At 42.8% G+C, this 19,858-nt stretch overlaps 1 long non-coding RNA gene across 2 annotated transcripts in view; it reads left to right on the top strand.

The window, feature by feature from the left end:
- The first annotated feature begins 1,887 nt into the window (after positions 1 to 1,887).
- The window catches only part of LOC140219379 (uncharacterized), a 224,195-nt gene continuing 206,224 nt past the window's right edge, over positions 1,888 to 19,858 (top strand). The window contains exons 1-3 of one of the 2 annotated variants that reach the window (XR_011895601.1): positions 1,888 to 2,454; positions 3,383 to 3,507; positions 7,687 to 8,171. This is a non-coding gene — a long non-coding RNA (uncharacterized lncRNA). Of the gene's footprint in view, positions 2,455 to 3,382; positions 3,508 to 7,686; positions 8,172 to 19,858 lie in introns of those variants that run through there. The other variant, XR_011895602.1, reaches the window with a different exon arrangement.

Raw genomic sequence — 19,858 nt, 5'->3', positions numbered from 1 at the left:
TCTGAGGTTAATGTAACTCCCAGGTATTTATGTTGTTCAACTTTAGTTAGTGGTATGCCGTTAATCTCATATGTAAAGTTAGATGGTCTTGTTTTCCTTGTTACGGTCATGACCACAGACTTTTTTACGTTAATTGACATCTGCCAATTAGAGCACCAAATAGCTAGAGTGTTGAGGGATGTATTAAGTGCGATGTTATCGTTATAATTAGTGATTTCACTATAGATAACGCAGTCGTCGGCGAACAGTTTTATGTTACAACCAATGTTAGCTGTGATGTCATTAATATAGATTATTAAGAAGAGTAATAGCCCAAGAACTGAGCCTTGGGGAACTCCGGAAGTAACGGTGACAGTGTTAGGTGGCATTTTTTCGTAGGTTACAAATTGTGAACGATTGGCTAGAAATTCTTTTATCCAGGCTGAAAGGAGCCCTTTCCCAACAACACTTTCAACTTTAGCGATTAATTTGTTATGGCATACACAATGAAATGCCTTAGATAGATCAAGTAAAATCATGTCAGTCTGGCCGCGGTGATTGATAGTATATGCAAGATCGTGGACTAGTTCTGTTAGTTGGGTTATTGTTGATAAACCACTGCGAAAACCATGTTGGTAGGGAGACAAGAAGCCAATGCTCTCTAGAAAAACCGTTATGTGCTTTAAGATTATGTGCTCTAGAAGCTTACAGGATGTACTAGTTAATGAAATGGGTCTAAAATTTGAAATTTCTGCTGTGTCGCCTGATTTATGGATAGGTATTATCTTTGCAATTTTCCAGTCGTTCGGTAGCTGTGAAGTCGTGAGTGATTTACGAAAAATTATGCCGAGGTATCTACTGCACCATTCCGCATACCTTTTCAGAAAGTCGTTAGGTATGTTGTCAGGACCGCTGCCTTTTTTAGGGTCAAGATTAAGCAGAAGATTAAGTATGCCAGCGTCCGTAATGTGTAATTCGCCAATGCTTACGCCCTGTCTCGTTAGAATGGGGGGAATAATGTTATTGTCTGTAGTAAATACTGATTGAAAAAAAATGTTATATGCGTTGGCTTTCGCAGTTTCTTCCTCTGGGCTTAAGTGGGACGCTTCTCCATCATTGGTGCGAAAGTGCCTCCAGAACCTTCCGGGATTATTAGTAAGAAAGCTCGGTAACTTTACATTAAAATAATATTCTATTGCTCGTTTGGCTGCAAGCTTGAATTCCGCGATGGCATTAGGAAGTTTCGTCACCCTGGATTCGTCTCCTCCTTTAATTTTTATTGTTCTACACAGTCTTTTCAGACGGCGCTTTGCCTGAATTACTTCTTGGATTATCCAGGGATTATTTTTTGCCGGCCGCTTGGTTTTAGTGGGCACGTAGTTCGTGACGCAGTAGAGGACGATAGATTTGTACTTATACTCGCCTATTATACTTTAATTGGCGAGGGAAAATGTATAAAATTATGCGCTAATAATATTATTTTTGTGGTTACCGCCTCATTTGCCTAACAGGAAAAGTTTGAAGTATGAATTATTTGCAGCCTCGCAGAGGAACAGTGGCTGGCGGTTATGAGGCCGTGGGCGGGGCTTCGCTGCATACTTAAGTTGCATCCGATTATAGTTTCGTTTTTTGAATTACCTCTAGAAGAATTATAGAGAAATATATATTTGCGGAACAATCACATTTCTTTTGGATCCCTCGTTTACTGCTCTACCAAGTGCCAAAACTGACTCTTATTGTTATTTGGGAGGTTGTGTAACGATGCGTGGCCGCCAGTCCCGTGCAACAGCATAGAGCGCACGACGCTGCGGCTCTAAACATGCTGCACCCACCGTGAAGGTTAGAAAAAAGCCCACATAAGCATAACAGAGAAGTGGCAACATTAGGCGGTATGACTGATAACTGTACAAGCGTCATTCAAGATACACGGAATTGCTCCCCACTTCTGGCGGCGTTTACAGTAACGAACGGCACACGCGTTATCAGCATGATAGCATTGCCTGTTACTTTCCTGTCGGGAATGATAACGCGCATGCCGTTCGTTACTGGAAAGTACCGGGCTCAGCGCGTTAAAGAAAGGAAATGCGGACAAGCAGACGACGATTATCGTTGTGTGGCAAAAGGGTGTAATTATGCTTAAGAGTGTATGCTAGCCACCATACCCTTAGTATAAACATATCTTCTCTGTAAAAAAAAAATAAAAAGTTTAACACAGTGATTTTCGTCTGGCGACAAAAAAAAAAAAAGTCGCTTCCAAAGATTGTGCGCATCTATAGCCAAGCCGATCCATGCCTAAAGCTTCCCAAAATGGCCGACTGCATCGTCGAAATCGTTAATACACTCTAATCGTTCACTTGATTTTTCGCTGCATTGGAAATGCAAGCGGTTAATTTCGCCGAATGAAATGTCTCGACGCTTTTCAGCGCCCGTCTCGTGCTTCTGAAAAGAGCTTGCGGTATTGGCGTGAACAGACAGGCAAGTGAACGTATTTATTCTACAGTTATTGAACAGTTACTTATCGATACATCTTGAAGTTAGCCTACAAGCTGTCGTTAAAAGTTCCGTCTTTCAGTAGACCTTGTGCAGCGTACTCTCAGCTCAATACGAAATTCTTGACTGCGTTCTCGAGTTTTGCTTAACTGTAATGAGAAGGAGTTAGATAATGCACAGAGGCAAGGTTTTGTCTGGTCTTGCAGGAGTCCCAGGTGCTTTTTGCGCCGCGTACACTGTCGCAATCGTTACACGTCTGAGGAACCAGACTGACGGCGCATAGGTAAAGCCGGCTGCCAGTGCAAGCCGCAGTCCCCTACATTGTCGCTATAAAGAGGAAATTTGTACGTGTACTAAGTGTACGCAACGTTTCTTTGTTTAGTATAGTTTGGCGGTGCCTCCAGCAGACAAAATGTGGATCCCGTACTGCTCCTTCGGTTTGGGCTCGGCAATGCCTCCGCGTGGCGGGCGCGTTTAAGAGAAAGCTTTAGCTCGGGTGTTCCAATCTAAATACATGTAAACGGAGTATTCGTTTTTCTCGGCAACCACTGCACCAAATTTGACGAGGTTTGTTACATTTAAAACAAAAGCTTAGAATCTAGAATTTCTGCTGGGTACACAAAAGATTTAAGCGAAACAATTGAAGCAAAGCGGGGCATGGTGCTTTCAGTGCCCAATTTTTTGTAGAACATGTAGTTTTCCATTATAAAGGGGACTAATGCGATGTCTTTAAGTAGTGGGTTGTCTTATATTCAGAGTCGACTTATGTTTCAATATGAACGGGAATGAAGTGTTACTCAATTCTATTAACGAAATTTACCTCTGCTGCTTAGTTTCCATATTGTGCGTAGAAGCAACAGTGCGTGCACTTTCAGCTGCTCAGTTTATCTTCAATGCTGCTCTCATTTTGTAGAGTTCATCACTTGTGCATGTGCAACACATTGGCGGAGGCAATACGAACTGCATTTCTCATTAGCTGGACAAGTCGGAATGGCAATGCATCTTGGAGAACAAGACTCGAATTGTGAAAGTCTGGTGGTAAGTCTGAAGTAATATATATTCATTTATATTTGGTGTTAACTTTCCAGCGCACTTTCTATCCTATTGAAGAAACATTTAGCCCCCTGTTTGGCCTGTTTTTTGAGGGCCTTACATCAGGCCCCCTAGCAAGTTTTAGTTTACACTGCAATTTAAAGCTTCTTGAGACCCGAATACAGCCATGGGACATAATTACTTTTCAAGCTGGTTATTATTGCCTCCAGGCATGTTACGAACATGAAAGGTTTTTTTAATAACATAGTTTTAAATAACTGGCATCTTCTTTAAATGTCACAGTCATACGTAGACAGGATAAGAGCTGCATCCCCAACAAGTGAACATCTCATGTTCGCTATGGTAAAAACTGTATTTCATTGCCTGAACACAGGGGTGAAGATGGAGTTATGTGTAGTAGACTGTTACTTGGCTGCTGCATCCTGGATTTTCATGCATTAATGAGGAATTCAAAACAGACTTCAAGGTTGCTTCCTGCTGTTTGTGACAATGCAGAGGTCTAGATCAACTTAGTGTGAAATTTCTTGAAAGTAGATGAGAAGAATATGAGTGAACCACTTTCGACAGTTCCACATGCATTGGACTTCATATCCATGATGAATGTTTGGAGTAATGACTTCAGACTTCTGGCATTGCTCTACCGAAATAATCTTTTAAACTGGTTTATTATTAGAGGAGACAGAAGAAATTGAATGCCCTCTTACCACACCACCATGAGGTGAGCGTGACTGCCAACAGAGACACACTCTCCCTTTGCCTTGAGTAGCATCCGCAAGCGACGTTCCTTCCTCGCCTTGTCACATACTTGAGCCGAAGAACCCTATCGGGTTCACGTGACTAGCACCACCCGCTTTTTTTTTTCTTATCCATTTTTGTTGCGTGGCACATTTTCCACCGTGGCATTGTGCATTCTGAATTGGGCGATTTACCGAAGTAATGCGTCATGGCGAGCGACACGACTGTGTTTTGCGTCGCACTGTTTGTTTGTGTTGCCTTGACTCTGGCTGGGTGTGGCGCTTTCTCGAGAGGGAGGAAAGTGGCGTTTCATTTGAAATTTCAGCTGTCTGTATGACATGCACAGATTTGTCATGAATATCTGTGTCATGTGCTGTAAGGCTGTAAACTTAAGAACAGCATTAAATACATTCTCTTAGTAGTGAATGCAACGCATATTTATCTTTTGCGCACAAAGAAGATGTGAACAGTGTACAGTGCTCCCACTTCTGCGTCAGTCTGATAAAAAGGCCAACAAAGAGTGATACTGCACTAAATCAAGTATCTTGAAATTTGGAGACATACTAGGGATGCTTCTGCAGCAGACATGATTGACCAGAGAGGTTAACAATGTACAGCTGCTTGCGGTCACCAAATGCACAGCACCATCACTTTTGTGCCATGCTATAATTCTGTCAAAACCGCCTAAAATTCTTGCAGCTTTTTAAGAAAGGATTAGTGGCACATAACAGTGTGCCTTTTTTTTTCCTCTTTTTTGAATGTATATTTTGCTCCCACATAGCTGATGTGACTCAAAGGTTTATAGTCCTGAAAGCTTGTTTGCTTTGTTATGAATGTTACCAAAAACTTACGTGTGCAAGCTTACCTCTGCCCGCACTGAACGCAGACACAGTGAGTTTATTTAGTATGCAAAGCTAAAACAATGTAGTGGCTGCACTATTGTTATGAATCTGTCGTAATGATAGATGTTGCTGATTTTATGTAGTGCTTGTTTTCATCACTCAGGATATCACCCAAAATGCTAAGAGGCAAAAAAAAAAAAGATGTATATAATGTTCACAAGATATGGTTATGTGACGAGTAGAGACTGGGTGATGGCAGCCGATTGAGGGAACGAGCTCGCCTGCGGATCTTGCAACCACAAGAGGTTCAAGTAGATTTTATCGCATTAAAGTGTAACAAGTGACTAGAAAAAAAAAAAGCCTGGGCATGTCATCAAAAGATACCACTGGGAACAAAAGTCTATGGATCTACACGCACCATGAAATACCCAATTTTTTTTCTTACTTGCCATGTTGGCATACACTGGTCCACAGTAAAGTTGCAGAATGGGGTGGGCCCTCCATTTCATTCCTGCTTGACAAAGTTGAGATCTCTTAATTCCACTCTTTTTAACTCCCCAGAACGCCAAGAGTTGTACCATTCCTCCAACTTTAAATGAAATTCTTACTATACTGGCTCTTTCAGTATCTACCTATAGGTCACTATCTCTGCCGTGGTACTTGCCAGCAAAATGGTATTCTACTTATTGTGAAGTGCTGGAGACTGTTCCAATGACGAGCTTTAATTGCACCTAAACACTAAGCTTTAGTTGCCAAGAATGATTCTATTTAGCAAGAGCATGCTTGGACTATGACACAAGGATGGAGGCCAAAAAGTTACTGCCCTTCCACTGCTGCGAAGTGGGGTGCAAGCGAAACTTGGGATCTGCGGCTCTTTGTAACGGCGAGGGCGGCACGTCAACGTCGACCCCTTTCTCAAATTCCCGGTGGCATCAATCAAACACTGCCTGTTCTTTGGCCAAAGGCACAACACGTGGCCTGCTCCCACTGCCATTCCTTCAACACAGCCTGCTCTTCAGCAGAACAGACCAAACGCAGTCTCCCCATCTGACTGCTGGGCCTGAACTGGTGTGGGAAACTGCGGGTGTCAGGCGAGCGAACACACCCTTTCCCTCCTCTGGAGGAAGGGGACGCCCGTGATTGGCTCATGCCTTGCGCTGCTTCTACTTACCCACCTTAAAGGCAGCGTTTGATGAACTGACAGTGGCTGAATCGGTTAGCATGGTGGTCTCGCAACCCAGAGGTCGGTGGTTCGAATCCGCAGCCTGATAAGCAATTTCTATTTTTGCGCAGCTTGGGTTTTTTCGCGCGGTAACACCGACACCAGTGAGGCAATACAAGCTTCTGTTAAAAAGGTCACAAATGGTTGCATCTTATGCCAGTTCCTGTTCATGTGGACATTCAGTGTTATTTTTCACTGTCAGAAGTATCCTTGAAGAAAAAAGGGGAGGAGGGCCAACAAAGTATCAACACTAAAGAAGCAACGTCGACGTACATGGTAGTTGAAATAAATCGATGATTAAATGTTGATTATACTGTCATGTACGACGCACAAATTGTGAGATGGATCTGGCGAGCTTCAAGCTCACCTGTCAGCACTCTCATTGGCCTGTTGAGCATGTGTAGCGTTGGCAAGATTAGCATTTCCTGTCTTCAGCGTTGACTGCTGCATTGTGGCGTGGTGGAGCACTGCCATTACGAATCCCCTCACAAACTATGAGCTACCAAGCTGCACTAAGACCAGTGCACCAGTTTCACGTCTGTGCGCACTCAAGGATGACAGCACGCATTGCATGCGCACTCAGATGGGCATACATACAAATTCTTGATTACGTCTCTCATTGTACTGTTACACTAAGGTACGTTTTATACTGCATAAAATTACTGCTTAATTTGCACATCAGATAGCATTAATTATAAAAAATTCAGCATGTGCATATTATAGCCGGCTATAAAGAAAAAAAGTTAGAGCTCCTTCCAACAATGAAATAGATGATTGCACAATGGTGGCCGCTTTTCATAAGTTAGCTTCGCTGGAATACATCTGTGTTAGTGGCAAAGCATACGAATTTGGTTTCGTCTCTTGGTGAACTGTGCAAGCTATTTCCGGCCCAAATTTATGTTTAAAGAGTTGCACGCATTCATCATCATCATCATCATCCTATTTTAAAGTTCAATGCAGAATGAAGGTGCCTCCCTGCAATCTCCAATTATCATTGTCTTGCACTAGCTGATGCGAACTTGTGCTTTCAAATTTCATCATCTCACCTAGTTTTCTGTCATCCTTGACAGAACTTCCCTTCCCTTGGCACCCATTCTGCAACTCTAATGGTCCACTGGTTATCTACCCTATGCATTACATGGCCTGCCCAGCTTCATTTTTTCCTCTTAATGTCTACTAGAATATCGACTATCCACACTGCTCTCTTCCTGTCTCATTGTCATTTATCATTGCATTACTCTTTGTACGGCCCTTAACATGTTCTCGAGATTCTTCGTTAACCTCCAGGCTTATGTGCCATACTGCATGCTTAGAAGAACAACGTGTCTACCAAGTTGACATTTTCAAATTCCCTGATTTTTTCAGGTTTCACAGAACTTTGTTTTATGTCAAGATGGGCTGACACCATGTCACCTGATGCTGTTACTCTCTGGTAAGCATGTTAAAAAAATAAAAACAATCCAGTTTGAACAGTAAGGAGTAGTGTTTATTTTATTCAAAATAGAAAACTGAAAAGAGGGGTTTGTAAAATGCACAGCTACTAAAATATCTTCGAAAGAAACTCGGTGCCCTTTTACTCTGTGAAGGATGACCAGCAAAGCTGCGTACGTGGGCCCCTTAATGGTGAACTGCACCTCTACCGCGGGTCGGCCTGGTATTGCACTACCTATGGGATTGGCCCATGTGTGGGGATTGCTTAAAGCCTGCTTCATCTCCGCCGCAGGTTTGACTGGCATTTCACGACCTTCGGGATCAGCCCACATATGGGGAGTGCTTAATGCTTGCTTCACTTCTGCCTCGGGTTGGCCTGGTATTGCACTTTCTTCGGGATCGGCCCACCGTATGAAAAATTGTTGGTCTACGCGCGGATGCGATCTGCGAGATCCTCACCATAGACAGCTTCACTGTAAAAAAAGTGGTCTAGCTCACGGTAAATAGAGTCAAACATTTTAAAATGCGAATAAAAAGAGATGCATACAAAAGCAAATAGAGCTATTTGTATCAACTGATAGCAAGCTCATTGGTATCATGCCCGAACTTTGTCACATATGAGATTCTCCAAGCAACTGGAAAGTCAACCTCAACTGTCCTGACATACTCTCAGCCTGCGCATAATGCCTCAGTGTTGCATTTCACTGCTTTAAGGGATTTATTTTGGTTTGGATGTGGGTAACCTGCATCTTAGCGTCAGCCAACACTTTGCTTTTTGAGCGCAAGCTCCTTCAAAGAGGCGGCGGCGGCACAGTTCCTTTCCTGATCATTCCTCAATGCAATGGTCCTTCCTATTCTTGTCCTTGTTACGCTGCGTGTTCGCCCCATGGATGAAGCATCCTTTTGGTCAGTTGTACAGTCCGATTTTTCAGACTCCCTAAGGGCCGCTACAATGTCCGAAAAAAAAAATGAATGCATGTCTTTTACTGCCCTTAAGGGCCCAAATCGCCACAGGCACGTCCGAAAAAGCTCTGAAGGTCTGCCAGTACACTTATTAGGCATATAGGTGCTTGCACTCTGACAGGAGACGGCAAGTGCACGTGAGTCTAACAATATATATGCTGCGTCCCATACACTTCACCGCGTAGCATCACTGTGCTGAGGCAAAGCTGCCTTTTGAGGACTAGCAATATGCAACGCGCCGTGCTTTACGAGGATTGCAGAGGCAGAGTGGGTACCTTTGCTGACAGCGGTGAATTCTTTCAATGAAAAAGACAGCACCGAATGTCAAGAACCGTAATAGCATACCTAGGCCTAGCGTTCCCGCCATGGTGATTACAGTGGCCAGTGGATCTGCGTGTGAGTGTCAGTTCAAGGTGGTGAGATAACACGGCGGTGTTGGCTTTGATTAATGCCATATCAAATCTGCAGTTGCAGCACATTCGGAGTGCGGATCAATGGTGAATATCTCGGCAACAGTGGGGACAAATTACTAGTGATTGAGGACCTTAACCAAAAAAGTGTTAGAGTGGGTTTGAAGATTAATATGCAGAAGACAATGTTGAAGAATTCACATCGCCAGTCAGCCTCTAGAGTAAGTCAGTTGCTCGTAAGGGACCCTGATCATGAAAAGGCAATTTACCTAAGAATAAAAATGGGGTGGAATGCATATGGCAGGCATTGCCAAATCATGGCTGGGAGCTTACCACTGTCATTGAAATAAAAAAAATTAAATTATGGGGTTTTATTTGCCAAAACCACTTTCTGATTATGAGGCACGCCGTAGTGGAGGACTCTGGAAATTTCGACCACCTAGGATTCTTTAACGTGCACCTAAATCTAAGTACACCGGTGTTTTCGCATTTCGCCCCCATCGAAATGCGGCCGCCGTGGCCGGGATTCGATCCCCATCCTCGTGCTCAGCAGCCCAACACCATAGTCACTGAGCAACCACGGAGGGTGTCACTGAAAAGAAAAGTGTACAACTATTGCATTCTACTAGTGTTAATTTATGAGGCACACATTAGAATTGGGTAAATACCGTAATTAAACTTTGTGATATATGGTTCTTGCTTCAAAAGTTTCCTATGGCAAGCATAAATGGGAGTTGTCGACACGCGATCACACGTGTTGAATGCATACATTGTTTCCTAAGCATCGCCGAGCTAGACGTGCTGCCACTAAAAGGGTCGCTATTGGGTTCACCATAGGGGTCAACAGCGAGTCACTGTTCCAAGTTCAAATTATCCTGTGAAGGCCAATTTTACAATCAAAATAAGAGATTCGGGACTGTAGAAATGTATGACTGCCGGCCAAGACCTTTGGCCAGGATTGAATTACCCGGAGTCGAATTAACAGAAGTCGACTGTACCATATGGCAGTGGACTTTGCAGCAAGAATGTATCTCCTACTACACATAGCAGAATATTGGCATGCTGCAGTGCTCAGTGGCTGCAGAACAGTAGACTCCTATAAATTTGATCCCGTCTGAAAGTCCCAGCCAACACACGTGCATTTCTATAGGTCCAAACTTCGGTTATTTTGATACTAAAATAGGCCTTCACCCAAGAATTCCAACTTGAGCAGTCAGCATGCATGCTGACCCCTACAGTGAACCCAATAAGCGACCCCTTTGGTGACATACCTTAGAGGACAGTAGATGTGTGAAGCAGACTATCTCCTGCAGGAAATGCCTATTTTCTGCCTGCCCAGGAGGAGCTCCAAGCAATAATCACAGATCAAAACGTCTGATTGTGGTATTCACCCATTTCTAATGTGCCATCTTTAACAAAACTTTCTTGGCGATTTTTGTATGCTTTACCGCATAACACGGATGTATTGCGGCGAAGCTGACTTTGGAAAATTGGTTGCAATGTGCAACACATTGGACCCTTGTCCATTTTTTTAAAAATAAAAATTGTGTGCGCATTTGATTTCTCTTTCATTTTAGGGGCTTTTGTCCTTTCTATGCTAGTTTACACTTTGGACACACAGCCACCGGGCGTGTGTTTCACTCTGGGGCATGTTAGAATCTGTACGTAAACCATGGCAAATAAATCAGTCATGTGTGTTGGCATTTCTTCTGCATCTTCTTAAATTTGACCCACCAGATAATTCAATCTGTTTCGTCAGTCCCGTCAGAGTCGAATTAACGGAATGAAGTCAACTGCATTTTGCTTGCTGCTCAGAAGTATGAGCTTGAATAAATAACATAGCATTACAACACATAGGACATAAAGGAGACAAATGAGTGCTGCAACATGTGCCAACTTGCCTAAGTTAGCACTATATAAGCTTGAACCCAGATATGCCAGCTGCATTAAGGTTGTGACAAAATGTAAAATCGCATGTGTTGGAGACTCAGTAGGTTGGCTTTCCTTCTTGAAAAAGTGTTGCAGAGTGCCTGTTAAGGATTCACTGATTGATGCTGTCAAACTGTCAACAAGGCTGCCAAAAAATTATTCTTAATACAACCCTTTCATGGACACAACAAGGTAACAAATTGTTTTGTGTGTGAAGCATTAAGAGTATATTCGTGATCAAATATTGTTCTTAAAAAGTGACCTCAACGAGACAGCACACGAGACTGCACAAGATCTAACTCACCGTGTGAGCCCGGACTCCCTCTCGGCAGGATGGGCAAGCGAGCGCGATCCCCTCGTCACAACGATCTCACCCAGCATTACAAGTTAGTCAAGAGAACCATGCCGCTACCGCACAAAGCACCCAATAAAGCACAAGAAGTCACGTACAGGTGGCTTCAGACAGGCACCTACGCATGCCCGGCCTTCCTGCACAAAATCTTTCCGGACGTGCACCCTCACAATGCGTGTCACTACTGTAAGGATATAGCTAGCCTTGATCACATGCTCTGGGCTTGCCCCCTGGTGCCAGAACCACCAAGGAAAAGTGGGACCGAGCTCCACACAGTTCGGACCTTGAAGCACAGCTCTGGGCTGTCCATCGGGCCCGCGACGCGGCGGAGGGGCATGGCCTCTCTGTCCCGACGTGGGAGTGGCCCACTGCGCACTAATCGCACGTACCGACGGTCGTCAAGAAATTTATTCATCCATCCATCATCAAAGCAGTTGTCAGAAAACATTCTGCAGGGAACAGCTAAAACACTATGCATTTCTCATTATAGTGATATTATGTGTGCGTGAGTTTAATAAATAGATAATTTGCAGGTGTGTGTATTTCACCAAAGTCACAAAAGCACACAGCACTCTACTTAAAAGGAATCTGAGCATTTGGCCACTGTTGTGTCACTAATGTGCACTGTCGTAGCCGTCTTCATTACCAAGCAGAAATACACCCAACAAACTATTTTTCGGACATGCGTGAGAATTTGGGTATCCTTGCAACACTGCCACGTACCTCACAGAGGCAATTAATTATAAGCACAGCTGAAATTTCGGATGCTGAAATGCTTTGCCTTCAAAGTGCGGAAGGCACAACCATTGTAGAAAGTGTTGTATAATGCCGGTTTTCAAGCGTCAACTTTGCTGCAATATAGCTTGCTACGGGAAGAGGCTTATGCAATGTATCGTGGTGGAGCATACCAGCAGTAAAAAGGGGCCATTGTAAGATGGCATGATTTACGTTTTTTTTATTTACACACATACATACTCTCTTCTGTTACAGCACAAGCACCAAGAAGCCTGATAAGTGTTGTGGTTGGTCTACAAAATTAAGAAAAATTAAATTATGGGGTCTTACGTGCCAAAACCACTTTCTGATTATGAGGCATGCCGTAGTGTGGGACTCCGGAAATTTCTATCAACTGGGGTTCTTTAACGTGCACCTACAGTAAATTTAAGTGCACGGGTGTTTTCGCCTTTTGCAGCTCTGGCCGAGATTCGATCCTGCGACCTCGTGCTTAGCAGCCCAACACCACAGCCACTAAGCAACTAGGGCGGGTACAAATTAAGTTCCTTGCCTACCCAAACAAAAATGTTTGCAACATGATGTGCGTGGTATACCGTCCTTGGGAAGGCAAGCTTAATTGGTTGCTGTTGGCTTTGTGTCTTGCTTCACTCTTCAGCAGCGCTTACTGACTGCACAGTAATAAGCTCCACCAAATGGCTAGATTACTTCTGTACTACTCCAAGTGTTCCAAGAAGACTTTTGGAACACGAAGTAGAAAAAAAATTTCTGCTCCTAAACTGCTCCAGAATGTCAACTTTGTGCTTGAAACCCTAAACTGTCTTAACCACTGAGGGTTTGATCTTCAACATCACTTATATACTTAAGATAAAATCTTGAGTAACACTTACTGGTTGTCTAAACATTTTGAAATGGTTTCACAGGTTCTAATTTAACACTTATATGCACTTTTTAAAACAACAGTGAATAACGATTTCGGTATCCATTTCGGTAACATATTTCAGTATTCTACAGTTGATTTGGAGGATTATGCGCCATCACTGGTCTGCAATTATGGAAGTTTAGAGATAAAAAAATGGGGGCAATAATGCCTACGTTTTACACATTGTCATTGTACAGAACACAACCTATGCAACTTGCTATAAAACTGATTTATATAGTATTTGAAATTACCATAAGAGTATGTAAACAGCTGGGGTTTCATAGTTCTAGGTTCTTGTTATGTTTTAGACTAGCACCTCCCTTTAAATGGCAGTAAAAGGCATGCATTAATTTTTTTTTTTTTTTGGACTGCCTGATTTTCTAAATGTTTTGTTTTTGCAGTCCTCAGGGAACCACCCACCGCCACCAAGAAAAAGCACTTTCGACTGTAGCAGTAATCAGTGATTCGCCTAATTGGCAAACAGTTCAGGATGCCAAACAGCCTCGAGACAGCTGTACCTCTGACAGAAGGCACTAATACACAGTGCAATGCACTGTTTCTGCACTCTAGACTGTGGGATTCTCATCCCGTACCTTGGGTCAAAGGAACGACAATCACAAGGACATTTATTGCACCTTTCATAGATCAATGCCTGCTAGCCGAGTTGCTATCCACAAAACATGCCGATGGGCCTCGACAAATCGCGGAAGTCCGGCTCACCGCGACCGGATAGCGAGCGAATATGTTCGCCCCTTGCCGGATCCCAATGCCTGGTCGTTCACGTGTACGGTCACGAGACGATCTCGCAGAAGCATCGATCGGCGCACGGGCGGCACGTCCGTGCTGCTTGCCGTCCCGAACCAAAGAGGAAACGTGTTCTCCCTTGCGCCCCCAAGTAACCCTGCCATGAGGCGACATTAGCAGTGCAACACTCGCGCCATCTCTCGCGTAGCCTGAGGCCCGCGGCGAAGCCGCAATGCAGGAGACGGAAGCTATGCGGGAAAAACAACATATCAGGGGACGTGTGACAGTCTCGCATCCCCACAAGACAAATGTGATAAGAGCTGTATTATGTGACCTATTATAACTCCGTGGTGACAATACAGACAGGATATGCAGGGCATGTAGCGATGAGGACAGTAGCAATGGAATGATATCACCAGTGTACAGAGCGCTGAATTCATTCTTGCTCTGTTGAGAACTCCATCAAATGAAAAATTAAGAGAAATATGTGTGAAGGAATACTACTCATCATATCTATTGCAATTATTCTCGGACAGCATTCCCTCTTTCTTGCTTTTATTATTAATGCATATATAGTACTGCTCACCTGCTGTTCCATGTGTTCCATCGACACATATACGATCAGTTCCAAGCCTCTTGAAAAGCTCCTGTTGTGGTGTGGTCATGATGACTAGCATAAAATCTCTGTCATCCAAAAGGTCCTCATTTTTTTCTCTAAAAAAATGTCACTTTTTGTCAGGTTGTCCTTGGTGTTTTAAAGAAGAGCAATGGGTTCTCCTTTTCACTATGCATCCTCTCAACCCGCTATGCAGCCGCTCGGTCTTCGGGACTCTGGCATCCCTCATTATTTTGCGGAGATCCTGCTTGCTTAACAGGTTAATGCGGTGGAATGTCTCATCCACGTTGGACCGCACATTATCCAGTACTGCATCCATGGACACGCCTTCTCGCAGCTTGTCTTGAGAGAGTAGAGAAAAAGTGTATATTAGTTGAAGCATAAGTAAAAATTACCGAGCACGCAAGGAAGTGAAATGGGCACTGATGAACATTTTTAATATCATTATTTAGAATTCCTTTAATTGAATAATGAGTTACATTGACTTACAAAAACCTTTTGCAATGGTGTGTGTTAAATAGTTCAAGCTGTCGCAATTTTTGTTCTTTTTAGGTCAGCTCTTTGCAAGGACATGGTGCTATGCAGCCTTCAGCTGCTGAAGAGGCAAGATTACATTTCTGAATTACACTACACGATTACATAACATTTGAAGAGGCAAGATTACATATTTAAGTGTTTCAATGTTTGGTGTCATTGATAAACCGTCATAGGGATTATCTGCACCAGTGTTATCAGGTACGTAAGTGAAGAAATTTATTGTGTGTACCAAGTTTACAGCTAGGCTGCCAATTTCATCCTTCACTGTTGGTAACCTTGTTCGCACAAAAGACATTACTGAACCATTGTAAAAGCATTGCACTGGACTGGACAAGTGCAGATTGTGGTTCAGATCCTACCCAGGGCAAAAATGTCTTCCACTTTTAGTTCCTTTACTAAATATTGCCATTGTTATCAATTTCTATCCTACAGTTAGAACTTAATTTTCCAATTACATTCCATAGCACAAGTTATTGCCACTTCCATAGTGGCATGCCACCATAGAAGGGCAAAACAGTCGGCAATCGAAAACATGTGCAGCATTTCCAGATTAACTTAAATATAAACATCACTGTTACTGACTGAATTGATGCACATAATTTGATTAATGTCAATATAAAAATTGTCAATTAAAGCTTTCAGCAATTATTTTTAATGGTTGATTTATCAGTCATTCATCCATATTTACAGAGCAGACACACCTGTGAACGTATGCTTTGAAGGCTATGCAGTCATGTGGGTTTTTGAGTTAAAGGTATTATTTCAGTCAAGTAGAGTACTGACTGGACACTTGAAGCTGTTTTACGAGTTCATGTCTAATACCCCTGTCACACGGCAAATCTAATGTCATTTACAACGAATGACATTCGCTGATAATGCCATTTCTTTGGTGTCACACGGTAAAACGTAAGGACATTTTCGAAAATGACATTTACAAACAAATCAGTTCGCCAAACTCATTCGCATTCGTTTGGAACTGAATGTGTATCCTCGACACCACGAGTTTACCAGTGTTTCGCAAACAGTACGTGCTTCTTTTTTTGTTTTAACAAAAAATCGCTATTATTCTATCCATTTTATTACCTAATTACTGCTTTAACGACATTGAAGTCCATCACATAGGTAAATACAGAAAACTACTCTCAGTCCAGTGACCAGACAGCCATCTTTAGCTTTCGCTGCAGCAGTCGTGTTGGTTCTCACCGGAGCATCGGCCGCGGCCACTTCAATTGACTTGGCATAAAAGCGTGCGCGTTTTTTCCTGTGGCACGCGCCAAGAATGAGGATATTAGAAGCTCGCATGCACATCAGAAAGGCGATGACATGCAACTGCCCTTCTCGTACCACTTTAGCAGATGTAGCGGACGCGCCTATCGTTCTCTTCGCCCTGTTGCTTGCCTTAGCTCGACTCGACTTCGTTGGCAATGTCGACAAGTTAGTAATCGAACGCTACGGTTTGAAAGCAACGATCACATATTCTAGTGGAATTTAGCATACTGGAAAATAATTATTGGACAAAAGTGGGTTTGAGGCGTGTCTTTTTTTTTTACTATCGTCATTGTCATCATTTTCAAATGACATTAGTTTTCACCGTGTGACAGGGGTATAAGCCTAATTATCGTGATCGTTTCAATCATGTTTCATTCACATAGCTGATTCATGAGCATTCAAAATATTTAGGTACCATATTTTCCAAACCATAGGTGCCACCATTTTCTTTTCATTTTCGTCCAAGCGTATTGTAGAACAGTGTAACTTATATATGCAAGACCAACATGAGACATTCTTTTTCTCCAGCAATGTACTTGCAGGTTATTTTGTCTGCTAGAATGTGCGGCTCATAAAATTTTTTTTTACTGAAGTTTAGTGCCCTGAAATGGGTAAGTACGACATTTTAGGATAAGTGTATAAACATGCACAATCGCATTTCACGATGCTGACCCAAGTTAAGATAGATGCATCTTATACAATGAGTTATATACACATATTTTTTCTTTGAAAGTTGTGAAAAGAGGGGGGGAAAGGGGGTGACTTGTACAACAGTTCAAATTATAGTCCAGAAAATATGGCACATGGTTTGTGAGCCCTACATATAGTAGAGTAAAATACAACTTGAGCTGATGAAAGTTTCACATGGAAAGCACATCTGCTGTGGATGACCTACAGTAGTGGCGAGAGGTCGCAGTTTCATCGATGTCTGTAATACTTGCACTTCAGTTTAGGCAAAATGGCAGACATAATTATGTACAATGCACCTTAAGTAATCCCAAGTGGAAATTATTCCAGCTTACTGCTATTTTGAGACATTGAATCCCACTAGGATCATAAGTCATACCAATACAGTTAACTGAAAGCCTGAAAAATAAAACAGAAAAAGAAAAAGCCACAGTCTGCTGCGTGGCCTACAGTGCACCAGGAGGCACTACACCTTCCTGCTTGGTACATGAAGTGATGCAAACAAGTATAAAATAACTAAAGTCGTTGCCTGCAATAAGAATAGCCATATAGGTCAAATATAGGCCACTGGCTGTGCCAAGGTAGTTGTTACCGCTGTGAAATTGGAGAACGGTTCCCTTTTTTCTCTCTCTCTCTGAACCCTTCAGGCATTGATACAATGTAGCAAAATGATAAACATGTTTATGATGTCATTAACTATAATGCCCTGCAGTCAGTAAAGGTGGCCTCAAATTATGTGGAAATTATGAATTTCAAATGCACTAACATGTGCTCCAAGTTCATTGCATGGTCTGGCATGAGTATTGCCTTGTATTTGGGATGTTGAAAACTCAACAACCACTCTTTATGTATTATAAAGCAGGGCAAAAGCGGTTTCTTACCAGCAATAGCAGCTCTTTCCGACTTGGACAGAAAAACACGACCCAGTTCAAAGTCGTGGCCTCTGTGCTTGAATTAGAAAACCACATACACACCTGTGTTGTCTTCAGTCACAGCCATTGCCGCAAAACATCTTTTTCCACACTTGACACTTGAAGGCCGCTTCAGCTTTTGTTTACTTGTAGCTGTGGAAAAAGATAACCGGGTAGTTTATTCTAACTTAAGCACTGGACTTCCAACACACGCTTAGTGGTGGTTCTACTACACCATTTACACCATTTAGCTACAATTCAACTTGCCTGAAACCTGGCTACGCGAACTGCGCAAAGGTGTGGTATTTTCACGCTTTCAGGGCAGCGCGGCGTTTTCAGCAGGGGTACGAGAAGACTTAAATATAAGAAACAAATAGTGAACGTGCAAGTAATTCAGTTTGAGATGGATCATCTACTAGACTTTTCAAATATTGAGTAATATTTGCAGTAATGCAATGGATTGCCCGAGGTCAAAGCATTGCATGCAGCATTTCAAGGGCACTTGGTTTGTCTCGAAACAAGAACAAATAAAACAAATCTGGGTTTTTACATGCCAATACCACGATCTGATTATCAGGCATGCCTCTCTCAGTATAAGTTTCGTCCTGGCTGTCAACACCAATCGAAGCAATTACTATATGCAATGCTAACAGGGTACGGTGACAAAAGCAGCATTCATAGCAAGCACAATGGCATGCGCTAAGACCCATTGACCACTGGAAGGCACACAGTTTGCATTGCATATATGTGTTCTTGCACGTGGTTCAGAACTGTATGACAACTTGTGATCTTTTAAGTACAGGAACTAACTTCTGTGCGCACTTGTGATAGTTGCTGACTTGTGAAAAGAGGGGGAGGTTACTTGTGCCAGGTTCAAATTATTGTCCGGAAAATATTGTATATGGTTTGTGAGCCCTGCATATAGTAGAATAATATACAAGTTAAAGTGATGAAAGCTTCACATGGAAAGCAGATCTGCTGTGATCTTGTGGACTCGTACAGCAGTGCTTCATCAGTTATCAAAAACTCGTACTAATGATCTCGGAAACAATTGCCAATCGTACCAATATATTAACACCAAGCTTCCTGTAACTGCTTGCAGCCCATATCACAATCACCAAAAGCTAATTTCATGGCACACTACCCTGACCATTGGCCCTAATCAGCACTGCTTCATCAGGTCGGTTGGGTATCAGTAACTAGAGCTACAGTTAGCTGATGAATCGACTCATATCTATTTGCAGTTGAATCGACTCATATCTATTTGCAGAGGCCAGCAAACCACCTTGTAACAATATTGAGTGCATGGAATGGTAGCAATGTTGTTTGTGTCCACCACTGCCATCTTTGCATCCATTTGTGCTATGGCACCTCCTTCTGGACGCCGTTCATAGCCTCGCGGCAGTCTCTTGTCGAGCTTCTTGCATTGTTATCGGGTGTAATACACTTGTGCATATGCCATAGTGCATATGAAAGCACATGTGTCATTTGCAATGCACATAAGACATTCACCTTCACTTCCTTTGTTATGTGTGACAGAGCAAATTGTTCTAGTGCAGTTGTAATTTCTTGCCTCTCCGACGCCTAGGCACACAGCTGCTTTCATTAGCCCACAAAATTTTTATTTATTTACAAAGGCTTTCTACCTACTCAAATGAAAGTACTTGCAACATACTGGCATGGTAGTAATTGGCTGGTTCTGGGTGTTAAAATTTTCTTAAATGTGTAAGCGTTTCTATGCTTACCAAACGTCCATCACGCAAGATAAAAATGTGGGCCGATCCCAGAGATAGTGCAATACTGGGCCGACCCACGGCGGAGGTGAACAGCCTTCAAGCACCCAACAAAGTGAAAAGTGCATACAATATAGATAGAGCATGCAGCAGCGAGTGGCTTTACCTTTGTTCTGCCTGTCGCTACCACGAGATCGAAGCAGCGCTCGCAAATCTCTCAGCACACACCGCACCCTGCACCTTTCGCAGATCGCTTTCAAGATATGGGCCCGCTCTTCAAGGTAAAGCGATGAGAACACGG

Source organism: Dermacentor andersoni, chromosome 7 (assembly GCF_023375885.2).
Source record: "Dermacentor andersoni chromosome 7, qqDerAnde1_hic_scaffold, whole genome shotgun sequence".
NCBI lineage: Eukaryota > Metazoa > Arthropoda > Arachnida > Ixodida > Ixodidae > Dermacentor > Dermacentor andersoni.
This window is presented reverse-complemented; position numbering and strand designations above follow the sequence as displayed.